General features: G+C 46.0%; 1 protein-coding gene across 2 annotated transcripts in view; it reads right to left on the bottom strand.

Moving 5' to 3' along the window:
* Sipa1l1 (signal induced proliferation associated 1 like 1) overlaps positions 1 to 18243 on the bottom strand; it is a 288870-nt gene extending 270627 nt beyond the window's left edge. For both annotated transcript variants that reach the window (XM_031355460.1, XM_031355465.1), the window contains exons 1-2: positions 18191 to 18243; positions 17604 to 17664 (exon numbers count right to left, since the gene is read on the bottom strand). The gene's annotated coding sequence lies outside the window, so the exon portion shown is untranslated. The remainder of the gene's footprint in view (positions 1 to 17603; positions 17665 to 18190) is intronic.
* Positions 18244 to 18927: the final 684 nt, after the last annotated feature.

The raw sequence follows: 18927 nt of genomic DNA, 5'->3' as shown, positions 1-18927 counted from the left end.
CCTGTGCTGTGTCCTTTCCCACTGTCCCCAGCCTGTGCTGTGTCCTTTCCCACTGTCCCCAGCCTGTGGTGTCCTTTCTCACTCTACCTACCACATGCTAGGGTTTTAGTTCTGTTTGAGGAAGTGAGAGCCCGTTTCCTAGAAGCCAGGACTGTATTTACACCTGGTTTTGTATTCTCATTTCCTTCACTTCACTGGCCTCTGCATACTTCTATAGCTTCTGTGTATTGCTAACAGGCCCTGGGCTCTTTAAAGACATTCACTTCAAAACAAAGCAGATGCTGAGTTGACAGTAATTTTAAAGCAAAAGGTGGAAGTCAATACAAGATGACAGACAGCAGCCACAGCACAGCCACAATGCAAGATGAGAAAGCAAGCATTCCATTGCAAGTATAGATGCCACACATTTCCTGTCTCTCCTGGGCTGAGAAGAGAAAGTTTTCTAGAGGAAAAGGAAAAAAAAATCTGTTCTTATTACGAATTCTGTTAAGATTTAAACTTGCTTCACCGCAATTATAAATATTTACATTCCACGTAGCTGCTCATACTAGAAACTGTGCAACCCGATGCCATGGGCTTCTGCAGTGTGTAGAATCCATTGTGAGGCTGCCCACCCCCCACCCTGTGAACTCAGAAGGCATTCAGTGACTCCAACCTTGACTCCCTCAAGGGAGGAAATTCAATACTGTACCCAAGACCTTTCTCTAGAACTTTGAGATATTTGCTCTCTTAACCTTCTACCTAAAAGTTCATTGCTAATGCCTGAGTTTTCTTGCTGAAGCTAGCAACAGAAGGAGGTGAGGGGGAAAAAAACTCTTCCTGCTAAACAGTGAGTGTCCAGGTCCAGACACCAGGCAAGTACCCTAGCCTTCCTCAGTAGGCTTCAGGTTCCCCATCTCCTAAGTATCACTGTACCTATCTCAACAGAAACCTCATGAGGTAAGTACAGAATCTAACACAGGCAAAGCTGTTGGTGGAGTTTGTGAAAGATGTTAACTGTGGAGGTCACACTGGCAGGCCGAAGACCCATACCAATGTGGGAGTCGAGGAACACCAGAAGGTTACTCATGACAAATGAGAACTGGTCAGCAGCAATGACTTTAAAAACGAAAACTGTGCAACAACACAAACTAACTATGAACTGAATTCCCGGCTGAAACCCACACCAGGAAGACTGCCTTTCATTGGAGAAACGGGTATGGCGTGTATTTCATCAGCATGAACTACTGTTTAAAACAAATTACTAGCTTAGCTGACTGGGTGGTCATCACTGCCCTATTATACACAGACAGACTTTCTGGCATTTCCAACAGGAAAATACGCTGTACTCACACAGACAAAACACACTGGGACAACTGTATGCCCAAGTACATGCTGCAATATAGCTGCTGCAGTGCATGTTGATAAAGGAGGAGTCCAGCAGCCTGGTCCCCACTCTCAGGGCTGAAGTGTCCTGCAGGCTTCTTACAAGGTTTAAGAATAATGTAGCATGAAGTGGATCCTCAACCATCCTGTCGTTGTTAAACTAGGAAGAACCAGGCTCCTGCCATGAAGCAACAGAACACTAGGTGGCTCCTTTTCAGGCAAAAACGTAATACAGATAAAAGACACAGCAACAAGCCCTACACAGAACAAGTCAGTAAACAACAGGCTGATACATCTGCCAGCCACGAACAAATGCCTAAGCACTTGCTCCTTTAGGGTGAATAAAGAAACATACAAAATAAGGAAGGGTCCCTATCCTCTAAGAAGGTTACCTGGAAAGAAATCAGAGGGCTTCTCTTGCCAGCCGCATCCCCCTCTAGATCTTATGTCCTAAGCACACAAAACCAAAAACATGGTCTCACAGCACAAGTGTAATAAATCCAGCACGTCTGTGAGATGTTCATGGGCTCTCGGGGCTGAGACATCCACTGACTGACAAGTTTCCAAGTGACCTGTCAGACGCTTCAGTGTGTACTTTCAAGGTGGAAATGGGGGGAGGGGAGTGTACTGACAGTGCCTGCCAGGGAATTCTAGTTTTTGTTTGGTTTGGTTTGGTTTATTTTTTTCGAGACAGGGTTTCTCTGTGTAGCCCTGGCTATCCTGGAACTCACTCTGTAGACCAGGCTGGCCTCGAACTCAGAAATCCACCTGCCTCTGCCTCCCAAGTGCTGGGATTAAAGGCATGTGCCACCACCGCCCAACTGCCAGGTGATTCTGACACTCCTCTGTGGAGAACTACTAACCCAACTGACCCTCGATGCAGAGTCTGAATGTCCCTTACATTTGTCTTGTCCAAGATGGACTCTCAGGAATGAGTCCTACTACTTCTGCAGGCAACTCACCTGGAAAAGACCTTTCTGATGTACAAACATCTGTACTTACTCTCATCATTCTACCTTAGGTGCTCTATGCTATTATATGCTTGGATTCTTAAGAATATGACAGAGCAAAATGAATTCCAAAAAGAGAAAAACCCAGGATGAGCCATAGTATCCAAGAAGTTCTCACTGAAGAGGTGGGTCTTAAAGGAAGGGAATGATCCAAATTAAACTAGAGTTCAAGTTGGGAGTGGTGGGACACACCTATAATCCCAGCATTCCACGGGCAGTGGAAAGATGAGGAGGAGTTTGAGGCCAGCCTGGGTTACATCACAAGGAGTTGAGAGCAAAGAAGGCTGCCTGTGACTGTGTATACTTTTTAATCTAAAGAAAAGTAAACCTGAAAATACAACTAAAATGGATAACAGACAAAGTTTCAAAGGAATGAGAATGGTTGTTACAGGAGGAGCAGCCCAGCATATATATAAGTGCAGAGACAATCTGGTGAAAGACAATGAAATCAGGTAAGCAGGAAAGGAAAGAAGCAACAAGCCAGTCACAAAAGCAGGAGTGTGGGCTTGGTGCAGACAGCGCTGCAGACACTAGCTGCAGGGTGGTGTATGCCACGTTAGAGTCAGAACTGCATACTGGTTGGCAAGGAGACTGCCCCAGCCACTCAGATATAAAGGTGAAGGGTTGGCTCCCAGGTGGCAGGAAAACAAAGAGAAAATGTTGAAAACAGGAACCCATCCCCAGGGGGAAATTAAGGAGGGCCACAAATTGAAGGTAGGGAAGGCTCAATGACTCTGAGAAGAATCTGAAAAACTTTGAAAAACACTTCAGAGTAGAAATAAGAGGGAACTCAGTTAAGGAGCATGGAACATGGGGGCCAGGGGTGGCTTATTTTAAGAAAGCCCCAAATCTCACTCTGTCCCACATATACAGTACACCTGACAGCTCTGCCCTTTTTTCTAGTTGCAGCACAGGCTGCAGTTTCTGCATGCTCACATAGGGACTCTGTACTTTTGACTCTGTAACAATACTACTAAAAGTGGCAGTGTTTACAAAAATAAGATGTGTTTTAGTCAGATGTGGTGACACGACATTTAAACTCAGCACTGTGGAGGCAGAGGCAGGTAGAGTGAGTTCGAGGCCATCCTGAGCTACATAGGGAGCTCAAGACAGCCAGAGTTACACAGTAAGACCCTGTCTAAAGGGATGAATGAATGAATTGATAATAAGTGCTTTGATGGAGCTAGGAGGCAGACAAGGAAAGAAGGAAGGGAAGGAGGAAGAAAGGGAGGGAGGGAGGGAGGGAGGGAGGGAGGGAAGGAGGGAGGGGGGCGAGGAAATGATACTAAGAAGTGCTTTGATGGAGCTGGGAGGCATATGCCCGTCAGCACACAGCGCATAGCACGTGCTTCCTTCCATCTACATGGACTACAGAGCCAGACAAGTCTACAAAGGAAGTGCTAGTGCTGAGAAGAGTGGGGAGCAATGAGAAAAAATAGGGGGTGACTGCAAGTGGGTTTGGGGTCTTCTCTAGTGATAAGACATGCTCTATTTGTTTATGGAAACAGATGGTCACACAACTCCACAAATATCAAAAAGTAGTGACTTGGACCGTTTACGGGGGAAACAGGACAGTAAGAGATGATACAAACATGCTGTAAGAAAAAACCTTCCAGAACACATAAAAAAGCATTGTAACTGCTGACACTACGACAGCACCATAGGAGCAGGAACCACTACACACGAGCTACAGTAACAACTCTGTTACTTTAAAAGTCAGCTCCTTGTAAGGCAGAAACAAGCATGGAAAAAAAATGGGACGATTTAAACATGGATCCCTTATGAGGATTCTTACAACTGCTCTATATTCTTTAATATATACTTCATAAACAGGAAGGTTTGAGGTTTTCCAGTAATTGTAGTAATAGTATACAGTATACCAACAGGTTCTTGGAAACTGAAACAATATTCAGTAACATACAGCAAGCCAATTCCAGGAAAAACTGATTATGTGCCTCAACAATTACTAAGCAAATGAATGGACCTATCTTATAAATTTGAGGATGTAGGGCTGGAGAGACGGCTCGGTGGCTGCTCTTCCAGAGGACATGGGTTCAATTCCCAGCACCCACATGGCAGCTTACAACTGTCTGTAACTGCAGTTCCAAGGGATCTGACATCCTCATATAGGCATACATGCAGGCAAAACACCAATCCACATAAAATAAAAGAAACTATTTTTAAAAAATAGATTTGAAGATGTAAAACCAAAAGCCTATCAAAAAAGAAAGGTTTTCTTGCTTGACAGACAAAATAATTTCTGCTTCCAAGGCACTTACCTAAAAACAGTTCTAGCCATTCCATACTGTCCCTTACTCCTCTTCCACTCAACACAATTCATCAATAGTTAACACACTACATAACCACACCCTCCAAGGTGTGAAGTGGAAACTTAAGGGTTCTTTGGAGAGTCAGTTGGATGGTGTTTTGCTGGGGCAAACACATGAAGGAACGTTGCACTGAAGCAGATGCAGGAGAGACGATGTTCTGCTAAAGCAAGCGCGTGATGAAGGATCCTTTGCTAACGACACACATGTATTGGTCTGCCTTACATTGTGTAGTTAAGCTCTACTTGTTGGGACTCTGGACTCGAGGAGCCAATCAGATGCATGTGCTGAGGCACGACACATGCTGAGGCAAGGCACATGAAGGACACATGATGTTTGGAGGGTAGAAAAAGAACAACAGAGTGATGGAGACAGAGCTTGGCTTGCTGGTACAGCTAGCTGTCCAACACTTGTGGGTCTTGTGTCTTCGCTGATCTTTGCTTCCCTGAGAGAGGCATAGTGGAGAAATTCTCCTGGTGTTCCTGCTGGTCCCTCCTGCTGACTCGAGCTGAGACTGAGGCCTGGCTATCTCTGCTAGGTAGTGCCACCGCTCCCAATTCCGAGTCTACTGAACTGGACTGCTGGTATATCCATGAAATGTTTGTGAGAGGATCGAGTTGCCACTGCTAACCTGTGAACTGAACTGTAGATTTCCAGACAACATAGACAGGAGTTGTTCCAAAGAACCTTTCAAAATGGGTTCACTTCCTCTGTATCCTTTGGGTAGTGGGCTACAAGGGAGGTTAAAGCGTTTAAGAACCATCATTAAAAATAAGGTTTGAAAAAAATTAAAGTTACAAAGATACCTTTCATCTTCTCTCTCTACATCTCTACAATGGGCACACATGGTAATGTCCAGTAGAATCTTGATGGCATAAGCCTGTAGTCCTAGCTACTCAGGAAGATACATGGAAAGATCCTAAGGTCTGCCTGGGTACATAGGGAGTTCAAGTCCAGCATGACTGATGCTCAGACTCTGAGGACAACAACAAGCACCACCATAGTTCATGGTCATACCATGATGAATGCATCCAACCTATGAAGAGCATCAGTCTCCATCCAAAACTGCCTCCAAAGAACCAAGAACCACAAATACCCATGGAAGGAGTTGCAGAGAGCAGGGACTGAAGGAAGGGCAAGCCAGTCTAAATATAGCTATCTCCTAAGAGGTTCTGACAGTTCCTGACTAACACAGATGTAGAGGCTCACAGCCATCTATTGAACTGAGTACAGGGTCCCCAGTGAAGGAGTTAGAGAAAGGTCCAATGGAGCTGAGGGGTTTGCAGCCCCTTAGGACTAACAACAATATGAACTAAGTAGTACCCTCAGAGCTCCCAGGGTCTCAACCACCAACCAAGGACTGCACATGGAGGGGTCTGATTGTTCTGGCAGCATGTGTATAGTAGAGGATTGCAAATTCGATCAGCAATAGGAGGAGAGGGCCTCAGCCTTGTGAAGGTTCTGTGTCCCAGTGTAGGGGAATGCCAGGGCCAGAAAGTGGGAGAGGGCGGGGTGGCAGGCATGGGGAAGTGGGAGGCAACAGGGGTTTGTTTGTGTTTGTTTCTTTGTTTTTTGGAAGGGAAACTGGGAATGGAGAAATTTACATGTAAATAAAGAAAATATCTAAAAAAAAAAAAGAACCAAGAACCATGACCATCATCTTATCGAAAGCCACAGACAACTACGGTATCTGTTTTTTAAAAATTTATTTTATGTGTATATGTGTGCCTGAGTGTTAGTATGTAACCCATGTATGCAGGACATCAAAAGAGGGCCTCTAATCCCCTGGAATTAGAATTAGAAGCAGTTGGGAGCTGCCGTGTGAGCGCTGGGAACCAAAGCCAATCTCTGCAAGAGCTGTAATAACTATTAACTTCTGAGCCAACTCTCCCACCCCAAGGAAAGGCATCACGTATAAAGAAGCCTATGTCTTGTTACAGCTTCCTCTAAGGAGGCACAGCTAATACATTCAAAATGCTATGTTTCAAAATAAAAGACTGGTACTTTCAACATCTATTTGATCTCAATTTTTAAAGCAATAGGTCCAAATACATTTTACATGCCATCTGCCAAAAACAAAAACAAGGTACAGTAATTGGGGGAAAAACCTAACTAGCAATATTCTGCCCTATTAGATCATCAACTCTGTGTAAAAGAATTAGCTCTAACATAAATGCAAGCAGTGAATTAATCCAGTGGCTGTATTTCTCTACCTTATATTAGTCTCCAATAACCACTGTTTATTTAAAACTACATCTCAGTAGCTTAACAGTTAAGTGATCTACCTTAACCTCCTACGCTAACCTGGCTGCTGCCCAGCCATCCAACCACACTTGCATATATTATTAACCTGTCCATGATCTCTCTCCACATCCTTTCCTTGTGGCTTCGATTCCTCCGTCCTCTCGGCTGATCTGATCTCCCTCTTTCCCTCTCTCCTTCCTCTGGCTCATGGACTTCCTGTCCAGCCTTAGGGTGATTAGCATTTATTCACAAGACAGAAAGTAAATGATAAGAATTGTTTACCCAAACCTGAGATAGTAGATTCTTGGTATAAGCATGACAATGCTGTGTCCAGATTGAAAATGAGATATGAGGGCAGAGAAATCAGCATTTGAATAACACAAGGGTAGACTTTACACAGTGTACAAAAACATTATGCCTACAACTATTAACTTACCTAGCTTATGAAGGCCTAAAGTAATGAACTATCTAAGAAATAATACATTTTCCCAATATACTACCTTTCCATTTAAATGAAGTTACTCTGGTCAAAGCTATGTTTAAGAGGCAGATCTGCACCAAACTCCCTAAATAGGCTCCCTGATTTTATGCACAAGGAATCTCTCTGACAGCCTGGGAAGCCAGAGTAAAAGCTTCCCAGGAAGCTGTCTAGGATGCAAGGATGGATCCAGGAGAAACCTCTCACCAGCCACAGTACATGATAGCCCACGAGCTACATGGTTCCAGACATCCCAAAGTCAGTGGTGAGATGGGAGAAAGAAGACAGCCATTCCTGCCTTCATTTATCTCCAAAGTTCTGAGACTTAGACACTTCCCCATTTCACAGATAAGGAAACCCAAGTTCAGGAGCACTGAGAGACCAGCCCACTGCCTACTTGATGTCAGCAAGCATCACATATCCAACATGTACAAATCAACTCCCAACTCGAACTCCCCACCCAGACCTGCTCCTCCAGTCAATTCCTTTGGTCTATGGCACCTCTATTACATCAGCTGCTCTGGCAAAAACACTGTCATCCCTGACTGCACAGTCACAGTGTACAACATCTCCATGGTAAGGCAGGTCTGCCCCAAGGACACACCCAGAGTGCAGACTCATCTCATCACCTGATTTCTGCTATCAGGTTCCTCTTAGAGCACTGCTCAAGACTGTGTCCACCCACACCCTCTGGTTCTGTGAACCAGTCTGGTTTTTAAAACACAGCTTTAGGGACTAATTAAGAGCACTGGCTACTCTTCCAGAGGACCCAGGTTCAATTCCCAGCACCTCAATGGCAGCTCACAACCCTATGTAACTCCTGTCCCAGGGATTCTGACAGTCTTTTCTGGCCTCCATAGGCACTGTATATACTTTATGCACACAGACATGTGTATAGCGAAAACACCCATTATTTTTTCAGTTACACAACTTTATACAGAAACCCTCCCAGCGCACCTTACCTCACCCAGGGCTACCTGTTTTATGCACCCATCTGAGTGAAAGGGTGTCTTCCATCTACAGAGCACTTGGTGAGTACAGTTCACACATAAATGAAAGAACAACAGCCAGAATCACATGTAGCATGCAGCAGAGCCAAGGCTGTAACAGACCCTCCAGTGTTCTTTGGCAACAATGAGGCCAAATTTACAGCAGCCAACAAACAGCCTTCCCTCATGGGAAGAAATCCTTATATTTAGCTTAGCATAACTGAATCTTTTAATGTATAATCGATACTACATGAGAGTTCAGCAAGTTAGATTGGAAATGCTAACTTCACAAAGACACAAAACCTCTGACTAGGTGGTCTGAACATGGAATATCTGGCAGCATAGGCAGATGCCAGGCTGATTAGCAAAGCTCCGCACTCAGACCTCCAGTGTGGCTGCATTTGGTGAGCACATTTCAAGAGCACCATGCGCAAGCAAGCAAGGCTCTCCAAGAATTAGACCAGAGCACCCAGGAGACAGGGTTCTCACAGTAGAGCCCACCACTCACATAGTGTAAGAATGAGTCTCTTGGGTAATACTCTTGGTAACAGGAGAAGGGCTGGACTCAAAAATGCTGGTCACCAAAAGGACCTGGAAAGAAAGAAACCTTCCAGAGCCAAGTCTAAATAGGGATTATTTTTGGATCAGAGTAAAACTAATGTTTAAAGTACTAACCACTGCAGAATTTTCTTGCTAAAATGTCTTAAGAGAAAAGAAAAAACAAAAACAAAACAAAACCACCAGCAACAACAACAACAACAACCCTAAATCTTTCTTCAGAGCTTTCAAAAATGTTTCCAGTATCAACCACTCAAAGCCTTACATCTCACTGATTACAACAATTAAGTCCTGCAATAATAATAGCAGGTTCTAAAGGAAACTTCATTCAGCCCAATCCTTCCTCTTTTTCTAAGAAAAGGATGCTTGGTATATAGGTATGCAACAATGAGCACCAGACTTGTAGATGAAGAAATGAAAGGCTGACTAAGGTCTAGTAGGTTATGGCTCTTCAACAGCTGACAGTGAGACCCAGGGTTGCCCAGAACCAGGGAGGTTGCTCAGTTCCCTTGGAATAAACTTAGATGTGGGAGTGGGAGAAACCAAGACTGGAGAACTCCCTGGTTCTTCGGGAAACTGCAGCCAAGATATATTACAGGCAGTTTCCTTAGTTTTCTTAATTAGAAAAGCACTTGATGAAATAAATTTTGCCAAAATGTATCTCCTTGGAAACCAAGAAACAAAACTGTTTCTTTTTTCCTCCACACAGAAAACATTTAATAAGGACTATCTCCATAATAAACAGCTGCAACTGTTTTGTGTCAGAAATAAAACAGGTAGCTTTTGCTAGTGAATAAACCCAGGGCAGGAGAGATGACTCAGTGGTAAAAGCACTAACTGTCCTTCTAGAGGACCTGGGTTCCTGCCACTCACACAGCAGCTCACAGCCCCAGGGAATCCAATGCCTCTTCTAGCCTCAGTGGGCACCAGGCATGCATTTGGTACACATAAATGCATGCAGCCATATATACAAAATAAATGTTCAAAAATTTTTTTTCCAGATTTCAGCTAGAGAGTTCATTATGGACATATATGAAGCAGCAGAACCCAAGAGTCAAGTGTGGTAGGAGATAGATACAGGTAGCTACCCTAGGGCTTGCTAACCAGCCAGTCTCACCTAGTCCAGGAGCTCCAGGCTAATGAGAGACCTGTCTCAAAAAAATAAATAAATAAAAATTAAAAAATAGAAACAAAAAAAAAATTGGCACCCAAAGTACAATACTCAATGCTGACCTCTGCCCTCTACCAACGCTGACCTCTGGCCTCTACTCAGTCTTGTGGCTGAACACACACAAGATACCCACTGAGTTAACACTCAATCTTCAGGACTAAGTCAAGGTTCTTTCTAAAGCTTCCTCTAGATGCTGGACTCGGTACACATTCTCTGCAAATCAGGAAATACTGGACACATGCCCCTTACCAAACTACCTGCAAATGATAGGCAGCCTCACTCACATTTTGCCATTTAAATCACTTTACTTCCTTCTTTAAACGTGTCTGGTCTCCTCAAAAAGCAAACAAACAAATGAAACAAAGAAAGAAAAAAACCCAGAAATGTTATTTTAGCTTTTCATGTGCCTATCACTCAGTGTCTATCCCTGTCAAATGAAAAATACCACCTAAGGAACCAAAGCCAACAAAATGGAATGGCCTCTGTGGAAATGAACCCGGTACACAGCCAAATGAGCTCGAATAGGAACACCAACCACTGGGGAAGGAAAAGTGGTGCCTTCTCAACAGTCGGTGCTGGGAACTATGTGAGGTCCACATGCAAAGGAATACCACTTATCTGATGGAATATGCAAAAATTAGATCAAAGGAAGATCAAGAGTCTAGATATAATCTAAAACTCTTAAATGTTTTGAACATGCAGTTGGAGTAATGGCTCAGCAGATCAGAAGATCCACAGGATCAAGGTGCGGTTCTCAGCACTCACACGGTGGCTCACAACCATCTAGAACTCCAATTTCAGGGGACTCCAACATCCTCTCTGGCCTCCATGGGCACCTAACATGCATGTGGTCCACAAATATTGGAGGCAAAACACTCATATGTATAAAATACAAATGAATAAAATGTTTTCAAAACTTCTGTTCATCAAACACAATCTAGAGAAAAAAAACTACAGAGGAAATTCTTGTAAATTCTTTATCTGATAAAGGTCTGATAGCTAGAATATACAAATTAACTCTTAAAATTTAAAAAAAAAAAAGATAGAAAGGAAAGAAAAATAGGCAGAGGACTTGAAACAGATGGTGACCAAGAACCATCAGAGGGCACGAGACGGAAAGGAGCCATCAACACCACAATGAGATTCTGCCTCAAGTACCAGCATAGCCACAATATAAAAGGGGGAAGGGGGACAAGCATCGGTGAGGATGTGGGCAAACTGGAAGTTTGGTGGCCTACTGTTGAGACTGTAGAGTTGGGGTGCAACCACCATGAAAAATGTTATGGAATGAAAAGCACCTCAAAAACTAAAGTGAGCACGGCGCATGGCCCAGCACTCTCGCCTCTAACTAAGTCAGCATGCAGAAGAACTGTCTGCAAGCTCTGAGAAGAAAAGCCGTGTGTCACTGTTTCCAACCAGACTCAGGCAGAGGCAGGCAGATCTCTAAGAGTTTGAGGCCAGCCTGGTCTACAGAGTGAGTTCCGGGTCAGCCAAGGTTCTATGGCACAGAGAGCCCTGTCTCAAAAACCACTAAGGGTCATCACACTCACAAAGCCATCCTAAAGGGACGGCAGTTCTGTCATGTACTACATGCCGGCATCCTTGAGGACATGCCTAGTGAGATAAGCCAGTCACTTAAGAGCAAACACTGCATAACTCCACTTATGTGGGATGTCCAGGGATAACCAAATCGAAAAGACAGAAAGTTGGCAGTTGCCTGGGGCTGGATAGGAAGGAGAAGAAAGTAGAAGTTATGCGATGTACAGTTTCAAATACAAAAGGTTTTTTTTTTTCCAATTTTAGAGCTCTACTTCACAAAAAAGTGAGTAGGCTTAAAATCACCCAACTATAAACTTGTGTTTTTACTCCATTGGGGACCATACAATTACCAAACTGAATTGGCACTGACACTGCAAAATTGCCTGACCTTTTACCTATAGGCAACTAAGTCTAGATTCCTTCTAAAGTACCTTCTCAATAAACAGAACTCTGTTGAAGATCTGGGGGCTCTTTCCCTTTCATCTACCCAAAATTTCAATGACCACAGACAGCTACTAACATAGATCCAAAGATCATACAAAAACCATTTTGGAAAGAAGCAAGACATAATCACCTACCAAGATCACCCACCCGGCTTCCCTGATGCCTGGCTGCAGCGGTCTCCTCATGACCTCCCACCCCAGCACACATCCCACCCAAGTGGCTTCAGGCTATCTGAATGCGGCTCCCAAGCACTCCCCGCAGAGCAAGCATTAGACTGTAACAAGCCTTTCCTCAACCTCACTAGTACTCCAGGACTCTCACCCGCTGAAGCATGATTTCCTTATACAGTTGGCATACTTCCTTTACCGCTGCACATCAGCACTAAGGACCTAATTTTAAAAATGAAAATCAACTGTGAAGTAGCATAGGGATTTCTCTAACTGGAGTCAGGATTAGGACATTCAAGCTTGGGTACAGTTCTCTCAAACAACTGAGCTAGGGGGTCACACCCCCATCCCCATCACCACACACACACACACACACACACACACCATTGGCTACTTAGAAGTTAGATTCCAGTAGGCTAACTAGTGAGTTCTTCTGAAGTCTCCAGTGGAGCTTGGGAAGGGAAAATGGTCAGCTCCAAACTGGCCTGCACTTCAAGAACAGATGTGCTTTCCTGGTCTCTAGGTGAAAAGCAGTACAGCAGGATACAGTTTGGGAGTCATAGTAGGCTGTTTTCCAGGGAAAGACATTAGGAATGCTAGGGACTGACCCCAGGGTCTCACAAATACTAAGCAAGTCCTCTATACCACTGAGCCCTCAACTCTGCTTTGTGAAAATATAAGGCTGACTTCCCACTTAGTCCTGGGGACACAGGTGACTCAACAGTAGGACAGCAGAACTCTTGAGCATCCTTTTAAACACCCTTAGGAAACAAACTCTTCCCTGATTACAGCTCAGTACGAACTGCTTCTCCGAGTGCATGAAAAGAAATGCAAGGGGCAAGGGGCTTACAACACGACAAGCCAAAATCTACCATTAATCTTAATCATAATGTTATCTATGATAACATTAATCACAGGAAGGTAATATAGGGGGCTGGGTAAAAGATTCTAATCAGAGCTGAGGGTATAGGTCAGTGGTAGAGCACTGTCTACCAATAGTGAGACCCTGGGCCTCCTGTCCTGAATGAGGAGGAGGTAGGAGGTAAAGGCCTAAGAAGAAATAAAGAATGAACCCAATGATAGTAGACTCCCAGGTTGCAGGAACATGAGCAGCTGGCACACAGTCCTCTGCTTTTTAATTTCTCAATAGCTATCTTCTGAGATCAGAACTCATTATAAAAGGAAGCAAAGCTCTGAATGAACCACAAAACAATCAATAACGGCACCTGTTCACACTTGGGTAAACGGCTCAGCTCAAGGAAGGAAGAGGGAACCCCAGGAAACTACCGCAATGCCCTTTCAGCCCCAGCAGTCTCTGAGTGACTCCTTTGTTTATAAAAGCCAGCATGTCTCCATCTTCGAGCCAGCATTGCTCAGAAAGCATAGTCTCGTCGACCATTGTGTAATTACCTGTTTCCTACAATGCAAGTTAGGCATACTACACATCTAGAGGGAGACCTGCAGCACGGCAAGTAACCAATTAGAACCCACCAGCTGGAAGCTCTCATCTCAGAACTACCGAAGCAACTTGTCACCTTCCTCAAGGTGCACCACCATAACCCTAATGTCCCTCCATGCCATTCTGGGGTCTCTCTCTAGTTCTTTTTTTGAAACACACAAACATTCATTCCCATACTCAGGAAGCAGAGGAAGGCAGATCTGTGAGTTCAAGGACAGCCTTATCTACATGGTGAGTTCCAGGCCAGCCAGGGCGACACAATGGGTGAAACCCTGTCCCGAAAGAAAATCTCCTTGCACCTGAGTCACCTTAGAAGATGGATGGAGGATTAGATGAGAAGGTGAAGTTTTCTCTCCCTCAAAAGATACACTCAGACGCTTTTCATTACAGACCTGGTTGCAAATTAAACTACACTGTGACATTCTGTCCCTCGTTCAAATCACCTGTGTTTAAGGGAGCTAGACCCAGGGGAATTGTTCTCACCCTCCCACGGCTCCCATTCCTTTCTTCAAAAATAAACTTAAGGGAAGAAGATGGACAACAAGAAAATTTGACTTTTCTAAAGAGTATCAGGACACTGAGGTGATAAAGCTATCTTTAAAATAATATCAATACCAACAACTTTAATTTAGTATTCCTTTTCTCATAGCTTAGCTATCTGAGTAAGTCCAAGGCTTAAGTACCACACATGGCATTGACACTATTTCCACACTTTTTCAACCTTAATGAAGCTATTATTTCCTACCCTTACTTTAATAAACACTGAATACTTAAGTATGAGAATCATAAACTTCAGCATGTTCAGCAGGAAAAGAACAAAAGGTGAATCCCATGAACATATATAGATCGGGAAGGCCGGCTATCCTGAGTGCTGGTTACATCTAGTTTTATAACATACAAATGATGTCAACTCCCTGGGCTTGGAGTGCCACACCTGCAAACTGGGAAAGCTGGGCCAAAGGAACTATGCTCAACTCCCTTCTAGTTTCAGCCACCCATGGAACAGTAAGAAAATGCAATTGCAAACGAGACTTTCGTTACAACGTATTTTCACGCACACACATTCTGGTTGATTTCTGTAGCAAAGCTGGTGCACAGCTCTGTGCTAATGCTGCAGTCAAGCCGTGAAAGGGGTACAGCCATTTTTAAGGTCACCCCACCAGAAAGAGGCAGAACAGGCATTTGAAATGCACACCATCTGAAGACAGGTCACCTGAACCCTTTAAGTAAGTTAGAAATCAAGACTGCTTCATATGCAAAACCTTGGACCTGGGCTAACTTCGAAGCCTAAGATGTGGGTGTGATCCCAGGGTCCCCTAGGCCCAAGAATGATTTTGCTAACCACTGGAGTCCCTGAAGCCAAGAGAAACACCTCTGCTGGTGGCACTCTGTAAATACTGCTTGCCTCTCAAGGCTCCAAAGGTTACAAATACAGGGAAATTAGAGGGATTCAGCTTCTGTGATGTGAAACGAAACGAAACAAAGACGCTTGCTCCATCAGAGTTAAAAGGTTGGGGGTCCTACTCTAATCTGGCCAGTGAAGCAAAAGGTTCAAATCTAAAAAGTAACCCCAAAAGGTTCATTAGTTGTCATACCATTTGTGCAATGACTGGACCTTTGGTTAAAAAAAAGAAGAAAGAAAAGAAAAGAAAAGATACAGCTAGGCAAGAGCCAGCAAGCCTTATCATTACCACAGAAACCTTCCACTCAGTCAGCCAAGAATCTGATCTGAGTTGGGGTCCACTCAACACTGCTCTCAGTGCCCTAAGAGAGCATCTGAAAAGTCACTGACTGAAAACTCACACTGCAACTGAATATACAACATAACATATGCACACCTTACCTCAGTTAACCAAGACCCCAGAGTCTGCATAACTGCAATCTCAAGCCATCCTCAAACTACAGTGCATTCATTCATTGTTAGGGAGCTCTTCAAAAAGTTGCTTTAAATTTTGTTTTCAAATGAAACTATACCAATACTACAAGCTTAATTCAAAGCAAATATGAAATAAATATAAAAGGAAGTACCACTGAAAAACTAAGTCAAAAGAGTTCACCTCAGAATGTCACTTTAGTGGCATGCTCAGGAATTATTACCATAACTGCTTGACAGTCAAACCTAGCAAGTCCGGGGCGCCAGGACTGTGACAAGCCGGGAACTGCAGAGAAGCTAACAGCTACACCTACTGACTGTCTCCAGCCACTTGCTAAACCCATTCTTTCTCTCGGTCAACTGGAAAAATCTAATTAGTGATAGTCAATTTCAAGAGTCCTTTAAGACTGAGGTAAGAAAAAAGTCGTCTGTGACACTGAAGCAAGTCACCACTCCAAGCATCTTATTTGCCCTAACCATGTATGTGCAAGCCATCACCCAGGTTATTTTAAATCACTGTTGTTAATGCCTTTGTACCAATAACGTATTTCATGGGAAAATGCCTCAGTAATAACATTCTAGTTAATAACTGGGTTGTCACCTCATAGGTGGACACATCAGTGGCCATAAATTGCTTTACTTAAACCTTTTAACTGCTCTGCATAATCCTATCAGCTTTTTTTCCCATCCTGGTAAAGGCAGCTTAATTGCAGCGTTTGAGAAAGGACCGGGGATATGGGAAAGTCGTTAAACCAGGATCCAGAAAATCATTCCAGTGCCTAAACGACGATGCTGGAGCAATTTGGTAGGGCTTAATATTGTGGCTGTCCAAAAGAATCAGCCAGAGAACCTTTGCATTGGGAGATACTCCATTCGAGAAAGCAGGAGAAAGTTGACACTTAACTCCCACAGAGTACCAGTATAAAAAAGAATGGCGTTAAGACTCTGAGTCAGAGTTTCAACATGAAAGGCTCGATTTATAGAGGAAACGCCAACCCCAGTTCATCCAGATAGACCTGGAACCTGATGAAAGTCGACACCTCCCTCTGAAATTTGCATCGCATCACTGGCTCGAGTTTAGAAACATAATCGTGTACAAGGTAGTATGAATTTCAGTGAAGGCTACCTCTCAACTAGCCGTCAGGGAAAAAAAAATCAAATCCATAAAGCTCCAAGGCAGTCTCCGAGTTACCCGTCCCCAAACGTTTCCCCTTCCAAGAGGAATGCCAACAATCCAGCACAACACCTCCCTTGAAAGCTAGCTATTTCCCGTGCCTCTGGTTTTGGACTCGGTGAGCCCGATAAAATTTCAACCTGCCCAACGCGATTGCTTGCCCACGTTGAAATGCCATGGAGCGATTTATGAACCTGGCAAGTTGCCTTTAAGGTCAGGAGCGAAGTTGGAAAGGGCAAGGGGAGAAAAAGTTCTTTATACAGAGAGAACTCTCACGCCTCTCCAACCCTATGACGGTTTCCTTCCTCCAAGGAACGCAGGTTGGAGCATCCCCGGATCTCAGTCCCCAGGATCTCCCCAGGAGAGAAATTAACACCCCTGAGCCCGCAGCCACATCTTTCCTTGTCCCACCATTAACCCACTGGACCTTGTCCTCTGCAGCACACACCTGCAAAACGCTCACCGAGTGACGGATGGGGAAGGATCGCTCCGAGGAGCCCGGAGCCGCAGGGTGAGCACGGCCACCAGGCAGAGATGCAAGGCTCCGGGCCTCTCGGAGAGGAGCCGATCCGGATCCTGAGGTGCGAACGTGCGCGCGCGCCGTGCGCGGTGAAGCGCAGACTCGCCCCCGCCGGGACCGCGATCCCCAGCACGCCACCAAATCGGAAATCATCAAACTTTCAGCGGCTGTGACCGTCCAGCTCCGGACAGCGAATCCCAATCCCGGGGGAAGGGATGGAGGGGAGAGACTGTCAGCAGTGCGGCCCCGCACCCCCTCCCAGCCCTGCCCTCCTGGGCCACTCACCGCTTGGCCTGGGCTTCCCGGGGCAGCCGCGCGTCCGGGGCGCGTCGTCCGCGCGCTCTCCCTGGGGAGAAAGAGAAAGCGTGCAGACGGTCGGGGCGCGCTCGCTCGCCGCCTCCTCCGCGGAGATCCGAGGCTCCGAGCGCCCGGCGTAGGGGGTCGCCGGGGCGGGATCGGCGCGGCTCGCCAGCCTCGCTCTGAGAGGGTCCCCGAAGCTGCCGCGCTCCGGGCGCCGCGGAGGCCGAAGTGACGAGTCCCCGGGCATCAACTATTGTGCAGGAGCCGGGACCCTGGCTCGCGCCCCCGAGCCCCCCATCCCGCCCGCCGGCTCCCGGGAACGACCGCGCCGTGCCCGGGATGAGTCCCGGCTGCGGAGCAACGCGCTGGGCGCCGTGGGAGGAGGGGGGGGAGTTGCGTGGCCGCGGGGGAGGGGACAGGTAACTGCCCACCGGGGCTGGAGGACCCGCGCAGGGACGAGGCGGGAAGAAGGGAGCCCCGGGTGACGGCGATAGGCGCGCGGCGGGCGGTCTCCCAGGCCCACCCTCCCTCCCACCCCGACCCTTCCCCCCGGGACACGGCGCCGCACTGACTTTCCGCTCACTCGCTCACGCACGTACTGAACTCGCTCACAAAGTTGCCGGCGGTGGCGGCGCTGCACTGGCCCTTCTCCCCGCCCCATCCCTTCCCTCCCTCCCTCCTTCTCCTCCCTCCTTCAGTCTCGGGTGAGATCACCGCGGCGGGGTTCTGCGCTCAGGCAAGTCTCGCGAGATTTAGAGCCCCAGCTCCGGCCGTGGGGGGAAGTGGAAGCCGGAGAGTGAGGACCGAGGAACTTCTGGTTGCCATGACGACTCGACAGCCGGGGAGCCGTTTTTCAACCTGCCTCCTCCGCTGGCCCCCAAGCCTAGCGGTGGGGAAGGGGAGACTGGAGGAGAACCTAGGGCTTCCATAGACCTGCTTCTCTCGGAGGTGGGCGCCCTTGGCCTGAGAGGCGCTGGGGCTTGAGAAGCCAGCGCACCTCTCTACTTCTAAAGGTCCACCGTGTACTCTGTTTCTGAGCCCTCCTGTGGAATCTCATCTCCAGCCCCCGCACGATGCTTGCTTTTCCCCATCCTAACGCCCCCACGAGATGGCTCCTTGAGCATGTAACTCACTCATGTTGGTGTTCTCAGCGCCTCCGCAGGCTTTGTACCTACTAGGTATTGAATGTCTGTTATTGAAAATGAAGGTAATAGTCCTTGTGTCCGCAGTTCCTTTATTTTGCCTAACCCCAAAGAGTACCTGGAATTGATGTCAGTCTCTGCACCACAGTCAAGTTTTTTTTTTTTTT

Source organism: Mastomys coucha, unplaced genomic scaffold (genome assembly GCF_008632895.1).
Source record: "Mastomys coucha isolate ucsf_1 unplaced genomic scaffold, UCSF_Mcou_1 pScaffold6, whole genome shotgun sequence".
Classification (NCBI taxonomy): Eukaryota; Metazoa; Chordata; class Mammalia; order Rodentia; family Muridae; genus Mastomys; species Mastomys coucha.
This window is presented reverse-complemented; position numbering and strand designations above follow the sequence as displayed.